General features: G+C 41.8%; 1 protein-coding gene and 1 pseudogene across 1 annotated transcript in view; both read right to left on the bottom strand.

The window, feature by feature from the left end:
- LOC101979993 (IQCJ-SCHIP1 readthrough transcript protein) overlaps positions 1–10,097 on the bottom strand; it is a 658,776-nt gene that overhangs the window by 441,395 nt on the left and 207,284 nt on the right. The window lies entirely within an intron of this gene.
- Positions 9,643–10,093, bottom strand: LOC101982532 (annotated as a pseudogene).

Raw genomic sequence — 10,097 nt, 5'->3', positions numbered from 1 at the left:
GGCAGCACCCATTGTGACCTCCGCATCAGCTCCTGCCCCCTTGATCCTTCTGTTTGAGATCCTCTCCTGACTTTTTCCAGTGACGGACGGATTATGATTGGAAGTGTAACCTAAGTAAACTCCTTCCCCGCCCCCCAAGTTTTTTTCGGTCATGGTGTTTTGTTGTAGCAATAGAAACCCTAATTAAAGTGTATGTGTGTGTTTGTATGTGCACAGGCGTGTGTGTTTGTGTGTGCACAGGCGTGTGTGTGTGTGTGTGTGTGTATTATTAGTACTGGTATAAGACCCACTATATGTTCATCAGGAATTCTACCATTGAGCTGCACCACTATTTTCCCCCTGACATTTGAGATGGGGTCTTGAAGTCAGTGGTATAAGACTCATTGAATAGCTCATGATGTCCTTTGTCTTGGAATCCTCCTGCCTCACCCTCCCAAATAGCTGGGGATATCAGCCTGCACCAGTGTGATGAACATAATGTTTCCTTTCCCTTGTTCCTCCAAATTTTGACTTCCTAACTGCAGCGTTATTGAGAAGCTAAAGTGTGATATGACTAAATACAGAGACACATGTAGACCATGGGACAACGGAAGAACTTCGTGACTGTGGGTTAGCAATCAGCTGTGAGAGTAATCCTGAATCTGGACCGTAGCATCTGTGGAGCTGTCCTTGGCCCACACTTCCTAGGCAAATTTTGAAAGACTGTTCAGTTCATTCTTTAAAAATCTCCATTTGGGGCCTAGAGAGATTGCTCAGTGGTTAAAAACACTTGCTGGTCTGGCAGAGTATAAGAGTATAGATTCCAACATCCACGTCGGGTGGTTCACAGCCCCCTGTGACTCCAGTTTCAGGGGATCTGACATCATCTTCAGGCACCTCCATTCATATCTCCTTACTCACATGCAGACACACCACACACACACGCACACACACACACACACGCACACACACACACACAGTCACATAATTAAAAATGAAATAAATCTTTTAAAATGTTCTACTTGCATTGCTGTGAAACAGGAACTTTCAGCCTTTATAACATTATACTATTAATAATAACATAGAAACAATATCTCCTATACCTTGCATACATAGTGATAATAGCACTAACATGGTTTGAACCTCCCTGGATGAAAAAATTATCCAAATCTTTGACCGAAAAATCCCTAAAGATAACTAGAGGAAGAAGAGAATTACAATGTCACATTTGTGGAGTCAATACTGCTGCCTTACAGCCTGCTTCATGATCAGACAATAAGAATAGTGCTATTATGATTTCTCAGAAAATTAGGACACAACCTACCCCAAGACCCAGCAATACCACTTTCAGGTATATACCCAAAGGATGCTCATTCATACATCAAGGACATGTGCTCAATTATGTTCATAGTAGCATTGTTTGTCATAGCCAGAGCCTAGAGAACAACCTAAAAGGCCCTTGAGCAAAGAATGGATAAAGAAGATGTGGTACATTTACACAATGGAGTACTACACAGCAGAAAAAAATTAGACATCTTCAAATTTTCAGGCAAATGGATGGATCTAGAAAACATCATGTTGAGTGAGGTAACCCAGACCCAGAAAAACAAATATCATATGTATTTACTCATAAGTGGTTTTTAGATACAAAGCAAAGAAAAAAAAGCCTACAATTCACGATCCCAGAGAACCTAGACAACAAAGAGGACCCTAAGAGAGACATACATGGATCTAATCTACATGGGAAGTAGAAGATAAGATCTCGTGAGTAAACTGGGAGCATGGGGACCATAGGAGAAGATAGAAGGAGATGGGGGAGGGAAGGAGAGGAGCAGATAAAAATATATAGTTAAACTGAAACAATTAAAAAATAAAGAAAATAAAATATTGGATCCAGAAGAAAGAATAGTGCTATCAAATGAATAAAAATTATAGGTCTCCAGTTCACAGACAGAACACTCCCCACACCAGTTGTCTCAAGGTTTCCTACCACAGAGTTCCTCACAAATGTGACTCACACTGTGCCGTAGTCCTTGCTCCCTGGCCCTACCTTTGCATTCCTTTGACAACCTAATGTAGACAAAGACAACTACAATTATTCAACACTTTCAAACCATTAGCCCATAGACCGGAAGTATCAGAAAATTAGCCCTCTCCTGGTGTCTGTGTGTTGACAAAACCACACTTTCCAGGGAAGCTGACTGGTCAATGGTTTCCCTGTAGATTCTAATTTCTTCACATTATAAAGCAAAACACTTAAAATAATGTAGAGATATGTCACCCAACATTCCTATTATTCTTTGGTAATCCAGAGACCTGCATATACCCACACACTGAATATTATATTTATTTTTTAGAACCAATCATCTTCACACTGATAAGAGTAGAACTCAATTATGCCCAGCAAACAGGGATTCCTCTCATATGGTCACAGCGGGAAGGAGGCCAGAATGTTTCAATAGAGGGTAAATGGTTAGGGCTCCGAAATCACTGCTTACATCTGAAGAAATGCCTTATGGAAAGTTAGGCCTGGAAGGAGTCTTGCCCATCATCTTCAGGCCTCTCCTTGAGGTTCAAGAACATAGATAGCTGCTGGAAGACACTAGGAGGTGATGGGTCTGGAATAGAACTCAAGTGCCTGTGTCTCAGGCCAACAGTTGCTCCATTAAATCATGTAAGCTAGCTGTGTGTGACAGAAGTTATCTAACCAAGCTCGGACTCACGGGTATAATGACAGCCATAACTAAAAAACCAAACTAAAAGAACATGTCACACACTGAGCCGTTAACTATGTACCTGACACACACTGTCATCCTCACTCACGGAACAGCTCCAGTGGCTGGCGTTATACAGCCAGTCCTTTGAATTGGCCTAAGGGATTAAAATAGTTTTAAGGAACTTGCCAACGGTCACAGAATTAATAGGTAGTAGAGTAAAATTCTTAATCCAGTTCGGTCTGAATACTCAAGGAGATCTTTAGCTATCTCCTAACATATAATAATGCTTGCAGACTAAGATTAAGAAAAGCAGCATATGACGACCCTCTCGTATACATATCCCCACTTACATCAGAGACCGTGAAACATTACCTCAGAATTTGAGGGCAGATGTAAATGCTGTTCATTATCACTGGGGGAAACCAAATGACTGTCTGGAAACTTGGTGAGCATACCAATCACCACCAATCCTGGAAATTGTAAATCTGAGGACAAATGCTATCTTTGCACGAAAAAAAAAAAACAAACCCCAAAGTCATTCATTATACAAAATAGAGTTCTTGCCCAATCACATGCTAGTTCCATTGCACCACCTGCAGTGACCAAGCCTAGAACTCCTGCATTCAGGCTGAGCAGAGTTTCAGGAAAGGCAGCCAGACTACTAAACATTCATGCATATGTTGAGTAGGGCTTTATTTTTCCCAACCAGTCATCCCTCGGGGACAGAAAAGGTAAGATACAAATGAGATACACATTGAAGAAGGAACTGTTCCTCCAGGACAGTACAAATGGGTGGAAACACTATAGTACTTTCCTTACAATTGCACACTTCCTTGGCTTATTAAATTTTGAAGAGGTTATCAATTTGGAATATAACCTAAAGAGTTTATGTTTCATAATTTTACTTTATTGCTGAAATATTTATGCAAATATTCAGTGTAGGAAGATGCTGCCAGATGGAAATGCAATAGTTGTGGAATTCTTTCTGGCATTTCCGACAGAATATATAATATCGAATCACTTTATGCTAATGTTTTGCCATGGAATACATATTTTATAGCTACTTTGAAATGCAAAATTTAAAAGATCTAAAAACCCTCAAAATCATGCCAGTGTAAAGTAAACTAATATAAAAAGTAGGCGTTAGAGAGATAAATGGCAGCTATGCCAGCTCAACCAGATTGGGGTAAAATCAATGAATCATTTCTCTTACCCTGTGTGTAAATACACTTTGGTATTTAGAAATTGAACTGTGTTTGCCAAAGGTTAACATTTACCTCAATATCTGTGACACCAGAACACTTCCTCCTCAACCCCGTTCTCATCTGGTAAAACCTGTGATGTGGGATTTGTGGGATTTAGTTGCATCGGAGCCTGAGTGGGAAGCTTGAGCTATGAGCCACAAGTATGTTTGAATCCCAAGAGGAGTAAAGACCATTAGTGCTGACACCTGTTTACTGTAGCTTATCAAACCAGGCTTCCTGCACGCTGTAAAGCTGGTAAGAATCATAAGCACATCCTGGGCCGGCTTTCCTAAAGCCTGTGCTCAGAACCTGACTTTAACACTGAGACCTGTGAAACAACGTTAAAAAGCTCAGTCTTCTCATCAAGTTCTTGAACTGTTTCCTCCTCTCACATTGGGATATATGCCTCCCAGGATGAAAAAAGAAGGCGTTGAATTTTGAAAGGCGTGATTGTTCTTGACAATGACTTCCATTTACATTCTCCCTTTTGAGCTATTTTACCACTAATTATGACTCAGAGATTGGATCTAGGCAACAAAAAAGAAAACCTTTCTTGTGAATGATTAAAATGGTAAACCCCAAAGCTTGATTAAAACAACCACTTTGGTTTACTTCGTCTCCCAAATATACTCTAGAGTATTTTTTCTTGTCCCACTCTCCCCGCCCATCCCAAAGATATTAAAGAAAAACAAATACATCAATGCCACTGGGATTTCTGCAGATAGCAGAATATCTGAATCCGGTAGAACTAACTGAAAGATGTTGCTAGATTACCTATTAATGAAACATTTTGCACTATTAAGAAAGCATACTGCATTTAGAACTGGTCATTATACCACCCATGAGACTGCAGTTTCGCAGGAAGGTGTGTGCCTGTGATTTTTGTATCACTAAAGAACTGACTGATGGAGGTGAAGTGTCTACTAAGATGGGTTTCCTGTGTGATGCGTCGACTCTGATCATTGTTCTATGTTATAACTACATGCAAGGGCTGTGATTCATGATTTCTCACGGTCACTTCCATCTGCTCCTTCTCACTGGGAGGCGGTTTCTGCTCATCCGTTTCCCCTCCAGAGCCCACAGACACAGAACTACTGTGATATAGTTGCTATAGTTGGGTTGCAAGCTTCTGCAATCCCTACATGTGGACTCTATTGGATATCTCTGTGGAGGACAGAGCTTGTGAAGAACTCTGGTGTAGGGAAATGTCAAGGAAGAGCAGCAGGATCCCCCGCCCTGCCCTACTAGAAGCCCTGTTCACCGCCATAAATGGGCCCCTACCCCACAGGATGCTCTGGCTCCGAGGGTTTGCACTTTGAGTCACCTCGCATTTGCGAATCCCAAACTGAGATCTCAGGTGTTTTATTTATTAACGAAGAAATAGACTTCTAGTCTTCCCCGGGAGTGCAGGCATTAAACTTTTACACAAAACTCTTGCTCACGCCCTTAGAATTCTAGGGCGAATCGCTACAAGGCACAGTGACGCGTGCCAGGGACCACACAAACTTCCCTCTCTTAGAAGGGATGCTGGGAGCGATTATTCTTCATAATAAAATTACTATTCTCAACAGCGCACAGGCCCAAGCTAATGCAAAGTGAATCATGGCTCCCGACACATTGGAGGTAAATTAGGAATCGCCATCTGGCAGAGAGCGTCTCTTCTTAAAATTGCTCTCTCCTTTTTTAATTAAAATGTGTTTTAATTAAAAATAGACATGTCAAGAAGTGCTGTATATCAATTACATGACTGACAATATGCTTCCATTTCTTTCTAGAACATATGAACCAGAAATGGGATGTCATGCTATCTCTCAAGAAAACAATGAAATCCATCATATAGAAGGTGAGGTTTGCTACCAGGAGCCACTGTAGTTATGTCAGAATTCAAGCAGATATTTTCTGAAATGTTTCATTGCTCTGAAAAAGATCAGGAAAGGGATGTTTACTACTCATTTTATGCAAATAATGGGGTTTTCATTCATTCCTCATCATGAATGGTTGGGAAAAAGCTCTCAAATGTTCTCAGCAGCCTAGTGAGTGATCATAGATATCCAAAGACCTATCCTTATTGCCCAGTCCTGCCTTGGGGCATGTGTGAGTATGTATGCATGTTCATGAGTGTGTGTGTGTGTGTGTGTGTGTGGTGCATGCATGCGTACATGTGAATACAGAAGCCAGAGTTCAGTTGCTTCTGTTTCTCATCAGGAGCTATTCATACAGCTTTTTGAGTCAGGTTTCTCACTGGGACATAGGTCTTGTCAATTCAACTAGGCTGTCTGGCCAGCGAGCCCCAGAAACCTGCTCATTTCTGCCTCCCCAGCACTGGGATTACAAGTGCAAGGGGGATTCCCACGAATTTACAAGGATGACCCTACCTAAGACTCCTAGCAATATGGGATAGGTAGCCTGAACTGGCCATCTCCTGTGATCAGATTGGTGACCACCGCAATTGTCACCAGAGAACCTTCATCCAGTAACTGATGGAAACAGATGCAGAGACCCACAGCCAAGCACTGGGTTAATCTCACGGAATCCTGCTGAAGAAAGGGAGGAAGGATTATAAGAGCCAAAAGGGTCAAGGATATCACAAGAAAACCCACAAAAACAACTAACTTGGGCTCATAGGAACCCAGAGTCTGAAGTAACAACCAGCGAGTCTTCATGTGACTGACATAGACCCTCAACATAGATGTAACAGTTGTGTAGCTTGGTCTCCTAACAATGGTATCATCCCTAATGCTTTTTCTGTCTTTTGGGAACCTATTCCTCATACTGGGTTGCCTTTCCCAGCCTTGGTACATGGGAGGAGCTTAGTCTTACCTTAACCAGGTATGCCATGTTTCTTAACACCTGCTCTTTTCTGAACAGAAACAGAGGAGTAGATTGGTGAGGGGGAGGGCAAAGAGGGGAGGTAGGGGAAGGGATGGGAGGAAAGGAGGGAGGGGAAACTGTGGGGGGATATAAAATAAATGAATAAATATAATTAAAAAGCCAAACAAAACCTCAGGAAGGAAGATGGCACCTTGCACGTACTGTGTGTGTCTGTGTGTATGTCTGTATGTGTGTCTCTATGTGTGTGCCTGTGTGTTAGAGACACAGAGAGAGAAGAGAGAGAAGGAGACTGAGAGATGTTGTCAGATAAGTGAGTTTCCATGGCATTAGGATTAGCGTTAGAATCCTCCCACCACTGCCTAAGGGAGTCCCAGGGCAACCGCTCTAAATGGTTGAAGTTTAAATAGTAATGGACACGGTGAGACACACTTTAGTAATAATCATGTAGTTTTTAACTTTGACTGATTTTTCTCAATTGCCACATGTTACCAGGATCTCCTTTTCTAAGATACAATTATTGTGCATATTAATTTTAAAGATCAAGCTAAAACATTACTTTTAAGTAGGATTAACAGACCCAGTGATTCAATGCATTTGCTTTCATCCATATTTAAAAAGGGCTCTTGATGTGGATATTGACAGTAACAATCATTACCCCAACCCTTAGAAGCAAAATCTTAAAACAGATGTCTAAATGGGCTACCGACACAAAACAAAAGCCCGATAAGGTATAAACATGCCTAAATTAAACTCCAGAAAGCAGCAAGGCCCTCATGAGAGAGTAGATATCTGTAGCTGCTCCACAAAGAGGGGCGGGAAGGTTCCAGCAGCTGCTGGAGGGCTGGCCTGATGGATTACGCCCCCAGGAGGCCTCTCATCCTTGAGGATATTCATTTATCCACACGTTCACTCACAGACCTTTGGGGAGTACGGAAGGCAATATGTCTACAGCAAGGGGACCAAAGGAAGAAGCTGAGGGTGATGGCTCTTTGAGGTACATAGATATTGTCCCAGGCCAAACTCCCAGGAGAGGTGGAAAATGTTGTGGGACACAGGAACTGCTGACAGAAATACATTAGAGGCTCTCAGAGTTTTCAGCTACCAAACGCCAGCAGCCAGCAAAATAACTAAGGGGGTTCCTTCCAGGCCATTCCAGGCCTCTTCCAAGCAGAGAGCAGCAGCATTGCTGCAGGCAGGTAGGCTAAAGACATTGTCCCTGCTGCACAATGGAAAGAACAGGACTAGATAATGAGAGCTGCTCCCAGTTGACACAAAAGCCAGCAGCAGCTGGGCTGTAAGCAGGGAGGTATCGCCAATGGCTCCAGAAGTTGGCAGCTGAACATGAAAGCCCAGGAAGGCTTCTGAAATCTTTCCAAGGCTTTGACATGAAGCCCTGTTGAAAAGAGAGTCCAGGTTGTCTCTCTCAGCTGTCTGCAGTCAGGGTTGAACCGCGTGGAGAGACAGGTGCAGACAGCCCTGGGTCTGTTCGAACACAGCTCAGAGCTACAGGTGAGCTTCAAAGCCAAGGGGGTACTATCTTTGCTTCAGTCACGAGCGATCGCTTGCATAAGATGCAATGCACAATAAAAATTAGAAGAAAATAAGAATCATGATGGAGGAAGGAAAGAATCAACAAAAGTAGGTTCCGAACTGGCCTAGAGGTAGGGTTTTCCACCTGAGGTGAAATCAGCTCCATTAACCTTGCTGAAAGATAAAACAGACAGATGGACACCAGAATGAGGGGGTGAGAAGTTTCATTGCTAAATTCACCTATTAAGGACAATACGAATTTTATACTGTGAAATCCTTCATTGATTACTCCAGCTACTTCTCTGTAAAAGTGTGAATGATTTTCAAAGTCATGTCCTGACTATAAAGATTCCAGACCTTAAAAATCTCATTTGTTATCTATCATTTTAATTATCATTGTTATGGGTGATGGACATTTTGATTAAAACAACAAATTTGACACCTAATGATTAAAGGTCAAGTTTTTTCTTATTGGAATACTATCATTTGTGAGCTGAATCAAATCACGTTCCAACTGATCATCTATTATTGAGTAAGAATTACCTCCTAACAAAAAATGGGGTTTATTCATTGATTCTTCTTCTATTTATCATCTTTAATAAGTCTGAAAATCTATATGGGAATGGATAAGAATTTAGTTGTGGACCACGTCACTAAGCATCCAAATTAGACTCTTACAACCAGCATTTGTCATCAATTAATACAACTGGCGATTGTATTGGGTTCTCTTCCATTTTATTGAAGACAAATAACTAGAAACTAATTGACTTGTGATGCTATTTGTTGTCTGGTGTCTTAGGGTCTCTATCGCTGTGATGAAACACCATGAGTAAGGCAACGTGGGGAGGAAAGCGTTGATTCACTTCACATTTTCCCATCACAGTTCATCCTCAAAGGAAGTTAGGACAGGAACCAAAGCAGGCCAGGAACTTGGAGGCAGGAGCCAATGAAGATGTCATAGAGGGGTGCTGCTTACTGACTTACCCCCCATGCCTTACTCAGTCTGCTTTCTCATAGAACCCAGGACCACCAACCTGGTGATGGCACCTCCCACAATGAGCGGGCCCTCCCCCATCAAAATTCCCTATAGACTTGCCTACAGCCTGATCTTATAGAGGGGTTTTCTTAATTGAGGCTTCCTCCTTTCTGTTGACTCTAGTTTATGTCAAGTTGTCATGAAACTAGTGAGCACACCTAGTTATTAGACTAAGTATTTCTTAAAATCAACATAAACACTTCTTTATCTTGGAGATAAACATGCTGGTAAATTCAGTGGACATAATTTAGGATGATTGTAGGATACAATTTTTTAATCTTTTTTTTTTCTATTTGAGCAGTCTCTAATGAAAGCTGTGTATGAGACACCCCTGCTCCTGCTTCTTCTTGGTTGTTTCTTCCTGCTATTTGCCCCTCTCCTTTCCTACTTCTCAAGATTTGACTTTCCTTTCCAGGATCTTTTCGCAGTCTTTGTCCAGCTGTAGCCTGGTGAGAACCACCTTGCTGGGGTGGATACCCGAGTGGACAGCTGTGCCATTAGCCTTTTCTTGCTGCACTTGTTCAACATAGATATGTTTCTTACTGTGCACTTGGACCACTTTACCAATCTGTTGACCTTTGTAGTGTCCTCGAACAACCTGAACTTCATCATCCTTTTGAATGGGCACAGATTGAACATTGTTCTTCTGCCTTAGCTCTTTGGAAAGAGGAGAAGACATGATTACTCTTCCTTCGAATGTGAGAAGGAGCATGGAAATGCTATTTGCAGTTTTTGCTTTGGTCAGAAGTCACAAATAGA

The sequence above is a fragment of the Microtus ochrogaster genome, chromosome 1 (assembly GCF_000317375.1).
Source record: "Microtus ochrogaster isolate Prairie Vole_2 chromosome 1, MicOch1.0, whole genome shotgun sequence".
In the NCBI taxonomy this organism is placed as follows: domain Eukaryota; kingdom Metazoa; phylum Chordata; class Mammalia; order Rodentia; family Cricetidae; genus Microtus; species Microtus ochrogaster.
The sequence above is the reverse complement of the archived record's forward strand: the minus strand, read 5'-3'. Positions and strand labels throughout refer to the sequence as shown.